Here is a 14,875-nt window from a genome sequence, read left to right on the forward strand (position 1 = left end):
CTTTTTCTTTAAATCCTAATAATACTAAGAACAGTTTTAAGAAACGGTGATATTGATGCTCTAAGAGCAATCGCATTGGTGATTGTAAACTTGAGTTCACACGGTTACCGAAAAAGTAAAATATTAAAATAATACAATATGCATGACTCCGTCTCGCCACGCTCCTTCCGCATGAACCCGGATCATTACTGTTTAGCGGGCTCCACGCCACGTGGCGGTCTGCTATTGGTTAGCTTATTTTTTATTTTTAAATCAAAAGAAAAATCAAAAAATAAATAATAAAAAAATCAAATTGTGAAACCCAACCTGGGGTTCATTAATGCGCTTGCTCTAAGTGGCTGATACACGTGTTAGGTACCTTAAAATTTTGGGATCTTCGCCATAATGAATTGAGTTGTATGGGCATGGTCATTGCCAGTGGCGGATCCAGAAAGTTTTTGAATCGGGGGCACATGCACATATTAATATTTTCTTTTTAAATGATACACATAACAAAAGTTAACTATAAATATTTTAACTCTTAGTATTGCACAAAATATATTCTGACTTTTTAAAAGTGTTTTAGATTTATCAACTTATTTTTATTGTGACATTTGATTTTTTATAATTCCTTTAATCATTCCAATAACGAAAACAATCATTTCAATGAGTATAACTAGATTATCTAGTATAAACTAAATATATGGAATTTATATTTAGCGGCATGATGAAAGAGGTTATTAAACATAAATAAAAAGAAAATACATGGGGTTTTTAAAGGAAAATAAGTCGCTGAAAAACACAATAACATATGGCAAACGTCTCTTTAGATTACTCGACCATATATGGGACCCAGCAGGAGGCTAAAATAAAAGAGCAGATTAGATTAAAGGAAAAAAATAATAGAATAGAGGCTTCGAACCACGGATAGTTGAATGATGACAGGGAAGTGAAGCCACTGAACTAGTTCAAGCTATTACGTTCCAACTAATACTGAACAATATATATTTAGTCGGGGGCACGTGCCCCCGTACCTGACAAGGTGCATCCGCCCCTTGCAAGTTGTCTTGATAAGACTTACTTCCCCTAATATGTTTGCAAAGAGACAGTAACGTGGGAACCTTTTGGAGAGGTTTTAATTAATTTAAGAAAATGGGGGAATTAAGAGATAGACCTTTGCAGCTCAGAATTTGTTTTTTGCGGGCCATGAGTTGACAAGATATTTGTCTCTAAAGGGAACCTGACTCAGGAGATTAATGAGAAAGAGTAGACTGAGTTGTAGCACCAGACTGAGCAAGTGAGCATCCTCCTCGAAACTGGATGTGATTCAAGAGATAGGTGTGTTGGTCTCAAACCCCTTGTCAACGTTATTATTAGATAAAGATAGTATTTATCTAGGATATATGTTAGAGATAAATATGGATTCAGTTGTGATAAGCTTGACATCCTATAAGTCAGCTATCGACACTTTGTATAAATACCTTTGTAAAGTCATGAATAAGATCAACACGTTTACTAATATTCACATGGTATCAGTGACAAAAGAAGTCGAACCAAGGAACTTCAAGGAGGCAGTTCAGTATGAAATTTGGAGGAATTCAATGAAAAGTGAGATCAAAGCATTTGAAATAAATAAGACCTACAGCATTGTGGATTTGCCGCCTGGGAAGACCGCCATTGGGAATATGTGGATCTTTAAATATAAATACAATGCAGACGGAACTGTCGAGAGACCTAAGTCACGGTTGGTAGCATTGGGTAATCGACAGGTTGAGGGTGAAGACTATGATGAAACCTTTGCCCCAGTAGCCAAGATGACTACAATACGAGGATTGTTGCGTGTTGTTGCCGGGAAAGGCTGGATAGTGCATCAAATGGATGTACATAATGCTTTTCTTCATGGAGATCTGCATGAAGAAGTCTATATGAAGTTACCCCAGGGTTTTCATCATCCTGATCCACGGAAGGTTTGCAGATTACATAAGGCTGTTTATGGTCTGAAACAAGCGCCTAGATGTTGGTTTGCAAAGCTGACAAATGCGCTTAAGAAGTATGGGTTTCATCATTCTTATTCAGACTATTCATTGTTTACGTATGAGAAGAATGGTTTGGAGTTGAAGGTTCTGATATATGTCGACGACCTTATTGTGTGTGGCAATGATATGGAGTTGGTTACTAAATTTAAAGAGTATCTTGGACGTTGCTTTCGTATGAAGGATCTAGGGAAGCTCAAGTATTTCCTAGGGATTGAAGTTGGAAGAGGAGAGGAAGGTTTTATGCTTACACAGCGTAAATATGCACTTGATATTATTGAAGAGACGGGTTTACTTGGTGCCAAACCAGCAGCTACACCAATGGAACAAAGACATCAGTTGGGGACTGACAAAAGTGCATTTCTGAAAGATGCAAGGAAGTATAGACGTTTTGTAGGACGCTTGATATACTTGGCTGTGACAAGACCAGATCTTACCTATGCTGTCCATATCTTGTCGCAGTTCATGCAGACGCCGAGAGAGAATCAGTGGGAGGCTGCTTTGCGAGTGGTTCGATACTTAAAAGGGACGGTTGGTCAAGGAATTCTGCTGAGTTCTAGTTCTGATTTCAGCATCTCGGTGTATTGCGATGCTGACTGGAACTCGTGTCCTACTAGCCGCAGATCAGTAAGTTCTTTTGTTACTCTTGTTGGAGGGTCTCCTATCTCTTGGAAGACTGAAAAACAAGATGTGGTGTCGCATTCTTCAGCCGAATCCGAATATAGATCCATGTCTGAGGCAACGAGAGAGATCAAATGGCTTGTAAGGTTGGCAAAAGACTGGGTTTTGAACCTAAAGGAGCTGTTAAGCTGTATTGTGACAGCAAATCCGCCATATATATAGCAGCTAATCCGGTGTTCCATGAGCGAACCAAACACTTTGAATCTGATTGTCATAACATCAGGAATGCGATAAAGGCTGGCCTAATCTCTACAGTTCATGTTCGCACCAATGAGCAGCTAGCGGATGTACTAACCAAAGCACTTGGGAGAGTTCAGTTTGAGAATCTATTGTTCAAGTTGGGTATTCGAAATCTTCACACTTCCAACTTGAGGGGGAGTATTAGATAAAGATAGTATTTATCTAGGATATATGTTAGAGATAAATATGGATTCAGTTGTGATAAGCTTGACGTCCTATAAGTCAGATATCGACACTTTGTATAAATACCTTTGTAAAGTCATGAATAAGATCAACACGTTTACTAATATTCACAGTTATCCTGACATTCAGACCTGTAGTGAACAGTCATATCCGCTCCTGCTAGCAGCACACAACGCAAGACAAACAACAGTTAAGCAAGATGCTTGAGTTTATCATGTTAATATGCAAACTATTACTACCTATGACAACACCTTATTTATCCAGTAAATTTTCCATCAAGTTTGGTGAGCTTACTGCAATAACTTATCCGTCTTGCATATGCTTCAGGTTGAGCACTTGCACATTCTTAAACGTCAAAATTGGGCTAAACCCAAATTTTTAACCTGTAAAAAAAAACAAAACCATTTTAGTTGTTTGGCGTGAAAGTTATCTAATTCAATTGCTTTTATTGATTAACATACATCCACAGACCCACACTAACACTTAACAAACAGATATAAGCCATGTAGCCATCACAGTTATTACCTAAGTAGCGAAGGAGAGAAAAACTCAGTTTTGGTAATGGATGAGAACAATAAGAACTTTAAGGAGAATTTAATTGGAGTATAACGAAAAACTATCTAAAGAATACACAAATGTAAATGAATACTAACCCTAGAAGAAAAAAAAAATGTGGGACCCACAAAACCACCTACGTGGACACTTTCAGAAGTGAGAAAACTGTACTATTATATAGATTTACATTTAAATAATCCATAGAGGGAGAAGGTTTTGAAAAAAAGTATCAATAAATCACATGTTTATTTTATTATTTACTGTATATCTTCTTTTTCGTCAAACTAGTTTTCATATATTGGAACTTACTCTAAATTGTTCAACATACAAGAAGATACAAAAACTAAAATGGTTTAAAGAACCACAACTACATAGATTAATAACCTAAACATTAAAGAAATTAATAGGAGCATACAACCTAAGCAACTAATAACTCTATTATTGCTAAAAAGTGAAAAGAAACTTTGAGAATGAGATGATCTACTGTCCAGAGATGCTGTAGCAACTAGGCATTGGCAAAAAAACCAGAACCGAAGAACCAAACCGAAACCAAAATACCCGAAACCAGAACCGTATCGAAATCTTCAAATATCTGAATGGTTCATATATTTCTATATCTGAAATAACCGAACTGGAACCGAATCGAGAACCGAACCGTATCCGAATATATAAAAATATCAACTATATATACATATAACATAACTAAATAGATATTGTAGTTCAAAATCTATTAAATGTATCCAAAAATATTTGAAGATTACTAAATTATTATAAAGTATCCGAACAACCTCAAAGTATCCAGATAGTTTTATCCGAAATATTCAAAGTAATCCGAAATATTTTTTATCTAAATCATCCTAGTTATTTGATATTTTACCCTAAATAACTGATATTTTATCTGAATTATCCGAACTACCCCAATCCGGACCGGAACCAAATAAGAACCAAATTTTTTCGGGTTCTTTTTAGTTCCTAGTTTTACTATCCAAACCAAACCGAATCCGAAACTGTCCTAAGTGAACCAAACCAAACATATGCCAGGTAGTAAATGGATCCTCTAGCCTCCTACTCAAAACTACCCGAAATCCGAAATACCCGAACCAAACCAAACCGATACCAGAAATGCCCAGGCCCAATAACAATTAGTACATAAGCAACAACAGAAGTCACGTCAACAAACACACAGGGCCACATACAACAGTGCACCAACATGGGTTTCAAAAAGCGTTTTAAGACTTCTCTAAGGCATGAGGCGAACCTCGGTTGGGGGTCACGCCTTGAGGAGGTGAATCCATGTGAATATAAGTAAGTGTTGCTTCAACCTCACCTGAAGCCGCCTTGGAAGCCTTACGCCTAATTACTTATGCAACTAAAGGTAAGATTCCTATCACAAGTTATTTTGCATTCAAAAATTGGGAATTATGATTACCATTTAATACCGACTTCTTGTTGCGGTTTCAAAACTTCATTTCACGTAAAAAATAATTAACGTCTTTACATTTTTGAATAAAGATACTTTTGTGTGTGACTCTTCTACTATCCAAGTATATATTTTTTTTTTCTTGTGTTTCTGGTTCTATAAATCTTTTGCTTCTGGTTTCATAAATCTTTTGCTTCTTGCTTCTGCTATATTCTCTAAATATCAATACTCTTTTCTTATCACCATGTATACTTCGACTAAACAAGTCGATCCAGCCAAAAAGTATGCCACTGCTGATTCTAAGAAGTTTGATTGTTGGATATATAAGTTTTGTGGTAAGGTCACAATGGTGGAGTTTTATGTGTTGAACAACATATGGTTGGAGGCTAGCCAACTGTTACTCTCTGTCCTAAATTCGTAGATCATGTGAATAAAGAAGTCAAAATTTTCTCATTAACAAGGCTGTAGCTAAAGCTTCCCTCTAAATGCAACAACCAGCGTTTGGTTATGATGATGAACTAGAAGAACTTCAAACAAGTTAAAAACGTCCATGTCTGCTCAATCTGAAGAAACGTAAGGGTCCTATAGACATCTTTGTTGCTCCTATTCCACTTGATGTATTGAAAGGAAGAAAAGACGTACAAGATTTTTTTGGAGTATGTTATTAAGAACTTATGGACAACGCGTTTAGTGCTTTTCAATGCATCCAATTATGACAATTTCAAGGAGGAACTCGAATTTGTAGCTCAATATAGTTTTGGTTTTAAGCCACCAAGTATGTACGAACTGTGAGTTCCTCTCTAGGTTAAAGAAATCAAGGAAACTGAGAATCAGCTGGTGGAACACAAAGCCTAATGGGTAGCGAAAGGCTGTTCAATCATGTTTGATGGATGACATGATTCAGTTGTACAAAAGAACATCATCAACTCTGCATTGATCTCATGTTGGAGAATCTACAAAAGATTCCTTTATTTAAGGCTGCAATAAGAAGCTGCATCTTTTTGAATGGCTACATCTATGGTCATACATCTCTCGTAAATATGATGAGAAGGTTCACAAGCCAAAAACAATTGCATAGACCATCAGTTCATCAAAAAATGATTTGTCTATGTCGTTCACCACACTTGGACAGTACTACCACCACAAGTATAACTTGAGAAAGTTTATAACTTCTCAAGATTGGATTGATTCAAAGTGGTCAAAAGAATTAGGAGCAAAGAAGGTGAAACAAATCATTATGTAAGACAACTTGTGAAAAAAATTTGTTTATAGAATCAAGTTGACTGGGCGGTAGATGGGGATAAAAACCAGCTATAGGGTACATTTATGAAGCAAACAATAAAGCTAAGGAGACGATTGCCAAAACCTTCCTCCATAAAGGAGATCAGTACAAGCGTATTTCTGAAAATAATTGATTAAAGGTGGAACTGCCAAATCTATCAGCCTTTTTCATGCTGCTGGCCACTTTTTGAATCTTGAATTTCAGTACAAAGGGCCTGGAATGAATTGTTAAGAGCTCATGACAGATTTACACAACACCATTGAAAGATTGGTTCCTCAAGTTACAACACAAGATCATGTACTTAAAGAGCTAGATCATTTTAAGAATTCTTACTCTTTGGTAATCCCATGGCCTTAAGACAAAGGGCAACAAAGGCACCAGCTGAGTGGTAGTGGTCTTATGGAGCTTCTACTCCAATACTTAGAGATTTTTCTGTAAAAGTTCTTAGTCTCACGTGTAGTGCAACATGTTGTGAGAGAAATTGGAGTGTGTTTCAACATCTCCATACCAAGAAAAGGAATCGATTGGCTCAGGTCCGGTTAAATAACATGGTCTTTGTTAAGAAAAATTGTGCTTTAAAACATTGTTACTATCTGAAAGATAACATTGATCTAGAAAAAATTGGTGAGCGTAATTGGTAGGAAGAATGGATGGAGAATCTTCGGATGATGACTTTGTTGATCTAGTGTTTGCAGATGATGATTTAACATGGGAACTGGTAAGCAAGGCCTCCAAATTTAATGAGCCTAGTTACCCTACTAGAGCATCTTCAAGTATGAGCGAAAAAGGTAACAATTCATCCACAAGCTAAACTCAAGGTCAAAGAGTTTCTCAAAGGCCGTCACCATCTCCAGTGATGTTGAGTGATGATGATGATGATGAGAATGAAATTCAAGAATATGTTGGAAATGTGGCTAATAAGTTTGTGGGTGTTGATTAGTACGAAGGCAGCGGTGATTTTTACTTTCAGTGTATAAAGTAGGTTTCCAAATATATGAAGACTTAGGTTTTATGTTTAGCTTTTTTTAAGACTTTGTTGGTTTGATTCTTTGTTTTAAAACTTTGTTGATTTGATTCTCTGTTTTATGAAAGACTTATTTATCTTAAATTTTAATGATATGGGATATTGACAAAGAATGGAAGAACCAGAATGATTTTTATGTACTGACTCATTAATCTTATGTGTATTGTTCAGACTACAGACTGCAGACTACGCCTTGGGTTGGCAAGGCGTTCAAAATTTGACCTTCCTCCTATCCTCAAAGGATGACACGTTATTTTAAACCAGGGCCACCAACTAGTTGAACCTGAAAGCTGTGAAGAGAACCTCAATGGAGAATAGTTGTGAAGTTGCAAGAACCTCAACTACGAAATAAACTAACTTGGAGCCAAAGACTTACTTATATTTTTGGAGTAAATGAGTTCTATTTTTTCAAATGTCAAACCTGAAACGATAGACAACAAATCCAACAAGAGAAAAGTCAGAATAAAAACCTCATATTGAGATAATAAAGAGCTACAAGAGCTTGACTTCCTCACACAGAGGTAAAATAAGTCCTGTACTGAAACTCAACAGAGTATACCATCCTCATATTGGTTAACATGAGCCAAAGGTTAAGACTCAAAGAGAGAGCAATATCCTCATAATGAGATAAAGGTAGTCGTATATTGATACATCCAACAACTAATACATGGTAATATTCAATTGTATATGACTTGTTCTAAAAGGTAACAGAGACCATACTTTGTGAAGACTACAAAAATAGAGGAAGGTTCTACAAAGGGTAGCCATGGCTCCAATTGGGAATGAGACAAGATTGAAAGCTGAATCAAGCAGTAGATAACCACTCTCTAAAGAATACGAAAAAGTACTTCGGTTAATCCAAAAGTCATTGAACCAGAACTTAGAGAAGAAGCTGCAAACAAATGGAAGGAGGGACGCCTGAGGGAATGGAATGGATCCGGTGGGTCGTGAATCTTAGGAGGGTCGAGAGGAGGTCACAACGAACATGTTTAGAATAAAAGTTAATGTTGGTGGCTCTTGAGGTGGATTTGGCAAGGGCAGAGCCTAATTTTGAACAAACATCATCAAGACCGTGGAAGCAGGGCCGGCTAATTAAGGGGGGCAAACGGCCTACTGCTTCGGGTCTAAGACCGTGTCTCTCTGTATATTAATAGTTAAGAAGGCCAAATATTTTTAGAAATGTATAAGCAAACAAAAAAGTAACAAACATAATAAGTAAAATTAAAAAGGCCCAAAAATATTTTATATATATATAGTTTTATTTTCATTACAAAATATACAAAATATTATTGACTAGTTTTAAATATTAAATAAATATAAATCTTAAACGGTTAAAAATCACCCTAAGGCCCGTAACAAGTGTTAAACCAGCCATGCATAGAAGAAAAGAAAAGAAGGAAAAAGAAAGAAGATTCTCGACGGTGGACGAGAGGTCAAACCGACAGCGGTCGTAACAGAGATGGAATCCTTATCACCCATCGCTTGGACAGAGAAAGGGTAACCCTCGAACATTACCTTTTTGTCTTTGACATTTTCTGTATATATTTTATATAACCCCTAGATATTATTTGTGGATTAATTTGCATATCTGTCATCACCACATTCAATTTCAACAAAAAAAAAAAGATGACATGTCTTTGAAAAAATGTGACATGACATTAACATTTTTATGACATGTACAATTTTACTTATAAAGATTTATATTCTTTTGTAAAGTTTTTTTAAATATGGTAATGATTATTAATTTATATATCATCATTAATATAAACTTTATATATATATATATATATATATATATATATATATATATATGTATATATATTTTTTATTTATTTTTGGAAAGACTATTAAAATATACTAATAACTAATAACTCATATATCATATATCATTATTAAATTAATATATATATATATATATATATATATGTCAAATAAATAAATAAAGAAAGATAAATATACTAATGAATATAACTTCTTACATCAACTTATATCATATTATGTATAAGTATATAAATGTTATCACAATTAATTGTAAGTGTGCATTAAAAATACAAAAATAAAATAATACTAATCAATTTTTTTGATAGTCAGATGATTAAAATTTTATATATCGGCTCATTAGGTTAATTAAAATTTGATTTTCGCAATTTAACATATTTTAACGAGAAAAAAAAATAAAAAATTCATTAGAACTTTTATATATATAACTAGATAAGAGATATGTTTAAAATAAATAATCATTAAAAATATAAAATAGTTAAAAATTCTTTTTTCGTAAAACATAATTTTAACTTTATTAAAATTGAAATAAAATTAAATTGAAATAGTTAAACCTAAGCAAAAGAAATAAGACTGCAAAAGTATGTATATACTCTTTTTTGTTTTCAAATCGTTAAAGTTAAAATATAAAAATAATAATGTCCAAATGTAAATTAAATTATTATTTTTAAATAAAAGAATGTTGTATTTAAAACTATTATTTCTGCGCATGGCCAAGAAAACTCCTAGTAATTATTTAAAAAACTGTTATTTCTAAATCGAATAAGTTTTATATGTATTGGACTTTATTATATATTCAGTGTTTTTAAATCGAATAATAATTCAAATCAAATTGCCACAGTTATATATATTCCTAAAGTCAATTGGTACAAGTCAACATTCTTGAACAAAATATAACGCGAATTATTTGACAAACTCGAATTCAAGAAACTTAGGGTATCCGGATTCGGATATGTCGAATCTGGATTTCGGATATCCGTCTAGATAACATACTAGCCGCGGATATTCAGATCCAGATCTGTGAAAAAAAAAATATAAGAAATTTTTTTAAAACACAGGAAGTCTAAAAATAACACATATATTAAATATTTATACAAGATTATAAATATAAATATGTATATAATACTATAAAATATAATATTAAAAAACTAATTTATGTATAAATTTTAATATGTCAAATATAATTATTAATAAATTAAATATTAATATATTTTAAAAATACATATATGGATCCGGACCTAAAAATCAAGATACAAATATGGATTCGATATGGACGGATTCAAGATTTTACTATCTTGATTCGGAACCGGACACTCCGAATATCCTATTTTTTAGCGGATTTTAGGGTAGCATGTGAATCAAATTTAAATCTGGATACATATAAACCTTCCAAGTATTTTATATTTGGAATGATTACGTGCTCGCCAACTTATATAAGATTCATTATTAGTTCGTCTCGTATACTATGAAAAAATAGAGAGAATGACGGAGTTTTACTTACAAAGTCACACACGGTGACTTCAGCACGTTATCTAAAATGTCAAATGTTTCGGTGTCGAATCTTACATGTTTGAAAATAAGAAATATAAATATCCTTCAAAATTCTTGTATATACTATGTTTTTCTAATTAATATGATACATTGGAGAGTTGACTCGACTTTGTTGGCTCATAGTAAAGCCGTAAATAGTTTCTCCTCCTACAATATATAAAATATCTAGATGTTCTTGTAAGTCAGATCTTCAAACTAAGCTTAAGAAATAATTAATTTGTTTTGCTTAATAAGTAATTTGTTATGGATGATCGACATTTGTCGTTTAGTACAAATAACTTTTCTCTACTAAGCTATGCTAATGGTCACCCATATATTATTTACAAACTAGTAATAGTACAATGATTCAATGAACGTAATTATGTAAGTTATACTCACAGCGATGCTTACATTCAAAGAATAGATTATAGGAAGGTACTATGTAGTGATGTTCCAGATCGTGTCAATAGCAATTACAGAGTCAATCATTCTAACATAATAATTTGGTTGACCATTCTGATTGGCGATGATCATTGATAGAAGTGTGTTTCATTCATTTCTTCCCTTGTTACTATGGACTTTCACAGAAATTGTAAATTCTGAAAAACAGTTTGGACTTCTTTTTTTTTCGTTATTAGGTCAAAAACATTTTGGACCTTAACCAAAAATAAAAAAAATTGGTGACCTCAAAAGATAAATTCAATAATGAGTTTACTCTCTCATATGATGTTCCTGACAAATCTCCTTAAAATATCTCGGAGAAATGTTGAAGCAAGTCAGGTTCTTATGTGAAAAGAATATATATAGTGATGCCATTAATATCAGTGCAGTGAGATTAAGTTTTAGAAACTAAAAATATAAATTTTATGAGATGTTTATGTATCAGTTGTGAAATACTCACGGAATTGTACACTACAAGAAAACAAAAGATTTACTAGGGCGGTTTTCTTCGTGATTTCGTCGTAAAAACAGTATTACGAGGAATTAGCGAGGAAACTCGTTTCGTCGTTATACGTTTGTCGTAACGCATATATCCTCGCTAATTCGTCGTAACGTAGCGAAGAAATGATTTCATCATAAAAACGAAGAATAATATTTCGTCGTAAAGCTACGTAAGGACGTCGCTAAATTTTCTCGTAAATACCTCAAAATGAGTTCCTCGTAAAACACACGTAAATAACTCGAAAGTAAATACTCGTAAAGTAAACGTAAATACCTTGAAAGTTTTTCTCGTAAAGAACACGTTAACTTTCCACGTCATTTCCTTGTAAACTCTTCCTCGTAAAAACCTCGTTAAACTTCCACGTAAAGAAGTCGCAAAATTAGCTACGAATTTACTTTGTTTCATTATTTTACAGAAATATAAAAAATTATAATTAAAAAGCTAATTAAAATTATTTAAATTATTAATAAAATTAAAATTCTAAAAAAATGAAAACCAAAATATTTTATATATAAATAAGTTTTGAATTTATAATACAAGAACTGATCAAATAAAAAAGAACTAAGAGCTAGTCGTGAATCGCCCGGTAGAATTCATCACTCCTCCTCGCTACATCCTCCTCGGCATGTGTGTCGTCGGATGTTGACTCGCCTGGAATAGGATTTTGTTGTCGCATGTTCCTCAAAAAGATCTCCCACTCCGGATTTGTGGCAGCTACAACGTACAAGAAGCCCCCGAGTCCACCCACACAAGCTGTGAACGCAGATCGCGTCAACTCGTGATGCAGCTCAGTGGACTCTCTACGCAGCTCATCGGACTCTATACGCAGCTGAGAGACTTCATCATCCCGTCGCTGACAATAAGACGATGTCGCTCTCGGAACATCGTTGACGGAACCAATCCCCAACGTCCGTCCCTTTTTTTAGGGACAACCTTAAAAACAAAAAATAAATATTGTTAGTAAAAATTTAAAGTTCAAAATTAAATGAATAATAAAAAAAATTTAAAATTTTATAAAATTTACCTCCTCGTAAATCTTATCCACTTCAGGTGTGGATAAGGTGACGGGTAATCCGTCGGTGGACTGCTGGGTCAGCTGGGTCTGGTGTTCTTCGACCCGAGCAGCCAAATCGTTGTAGCTTTGCTCGGACTTGCCATCTAGAAATTGGCCCGCCTTGTTCTTGTGGGTCCTCTCGTAAAGTTCCATAAGAGACAAGAGTTGTCCCGTCTCTTTGGCCTAAAAAACATTTAAGAAAGTTAGAATATAAAAATATAAAAATATATATTAATTAAAAATGTTATTTAATAAAATATTTAATTACCATTTCCAAACGGACACCGGCGTAGGGTTTTTGGCCCGTAGTGTGAAGTATCGGCCCGTTCCCGTGCTCGTCGACCGTGTTACGGGAGTTAGAGCAAGACTGGGCGATTCTAAAGGAATCAGGAAGGCGCCAATATCGGATGAGGCCATCCCACACATCTGTGGTGAGCTCAGCGGGTTTGCCACGCTCATACCCCTTCACGATCCAGTCACCCTTCCAGTTGGAGACCGTGTCCAACAAGCGAACTTTCGGCTTCGCGATAAACTTCTTCCTCACCCTCTCAGTGATCCCAAGGCCTAATTATATTTTTGCTGTTGGAAAAAATAAATTTATAATTAGTTTTATAGAAAGAAATATATATATATATAAATCATGAAAAATTAAAATATATATAATTAATTAATAGAAACTTACAGCGTAAATTTGGAACCGCGTCTTTCTGACGTAGTGAAGCGTCTTACTCCAGTTCGGATGTGGCATGGAGAAGTAACCTTTCATCGTGTCGGTTACGTCCGATGCAAGACATCATTCAACCTCAAACCTGGAAAATACAAATTTAAAATATAAATTATTTTTTAATGTTATAAAAGAATTTAAAACGAATAAAAAAAATGTAACATACCACAAAGTTCCGTCCGGTCGGTCGGGGTTGATGACTGGTAAACCTTCTCTGCCTGGCAGACGGAGAATGTCTTCTACAGTGTACTGCGAGTAAGGAGCACTGGGAGGCACCATCAAATCGGGATGAATCTCGGCGGGCATCGGAGGTGCCATCGGAGGAGGCACAGGAGGAGGCATCGTCGGATGAGCCATCGGGGGAGGCATATGAGGAACCGATGGTGCACTAGAAGAAGGAGACCCAGAGACTCTCTGACTTTACTGAATCTCGGGGACAGTCTTCTGACCCGAAGAGCCGGGAGCTGAAGAAGACGGGTCTAAACGACTATCTGGCTCACCGAACATCTCTCTGTAATGGGCAGTAAGTTTGCCTTTTCGAACCATGGGAAAAAAATTAATTTTTAAAATTAACATCAACAGTATATTTCCCAACATTATCCACCTAATCAACACTAAATAACATAAAATCCGGATATAGTAATTTGGCGTGAAACCTCTATTTATTAAATGCTTCCAAACATTTTCACGGTTTGCCAATTTCGAATTGTTGCATTTCCGACAAGGACATAACATCTTACCACTTTCATGGGCGAGCGGTGTTGAATCTGCTTGATGCATAAATGTCTCCAGCCCCGAAAGGTATTCTTTCGTCACTCTCCCGTTAGCATCTCTATGCATATACATCCACTTCCACAACTCGTAAATAGTCCCGGAGCCAACCATTTTTTTTTCTTTCACGTTTTTTTGTTGTTGGTGTGTTTAAAATGATGTTCAAAATCCATATTTATAGGAAATTTGGAATCTGGTAGTTGTAATTTTTCTATGAATTTACGACGAAAATTAATAGGATGCCCAAAAAAAACGTGAGGCACCTACAAAGTTGGTGGATTCAAAATTTCCTCGTTAAGTACACGTAAAATATTTCGTCGTAAAGAACTCGCGAAGTTTACGTCGTATTTACGAAGAAATAGTGTTTCCTCGTAAAAGCCACGTCAGTTTACATCGTCTTTACGACGAATCTGTTTTGTCGTAACGTTACGAGGAAATAACGATGCTTTTAGTTTTCCACGTAATTTCCTTGCAAAATCGGCGTAATTTTACGATGATTTTTTTTCCTCGTTAATTTTCCTCGTTAAACTTGTGTTTTCTTGTAGTGGTAGAGAAATTTTTTTTGTTGCAAAATAAGTGTCGTTTTAGCATTTCAATACAGAATTTATTAACTTTATTTTCCAGTTTATTTTTCTATTGGTTGAAATATGTTTAGGTGTATGGGTAATGATGTTTTT

The 14,875-nt window shown here is 34.7% G+C and overlaps 1 long non-coding RNA gene across 2 annotated transcripts; it reads right to left on the reverse strand.

Moving 5' to 3' along the window:
• Positions 1 to 5,198: 5,198 nt before the first annotated feature.
• Positions 5,199 to 12,612, reverse strand: LOC103864024. 2 transcript variants are annotated; one of them, XR_004457340.1, is made up of 3 exons: positions 8,118 to 12,612; positions 7,774 to 7,818; positions 5,199 to 7,687 (listed from the first exon to the last, which is right to left on the reverse strand). It is a non-coding gene; the product is annotated as an uncharacterized LOC103864024 (long non-coding RNA). The 2 variants fall into 2 exon arrangements; XR_632156.3 differs by having other exon boundaries at positions 7,774 to 12,611.
• Positions 12,613 to 14,875: the final 2,263 nt, after the last annotated feature.

This window comes from Brassica rapa, chromosome A04, assembly GCF_000309985.2.
Source record: "Brassica rapa cultivar Chiifu-401-42 chromosome A04, CAAS_Brap_v3.01, whole genome shotgun sequence".
NCBI lineage: Eukaryota > Viridiplantae > Streptophyta > Magnoliopsida > Brassicales > Brassicaceae > Brassica > Brassica rapa.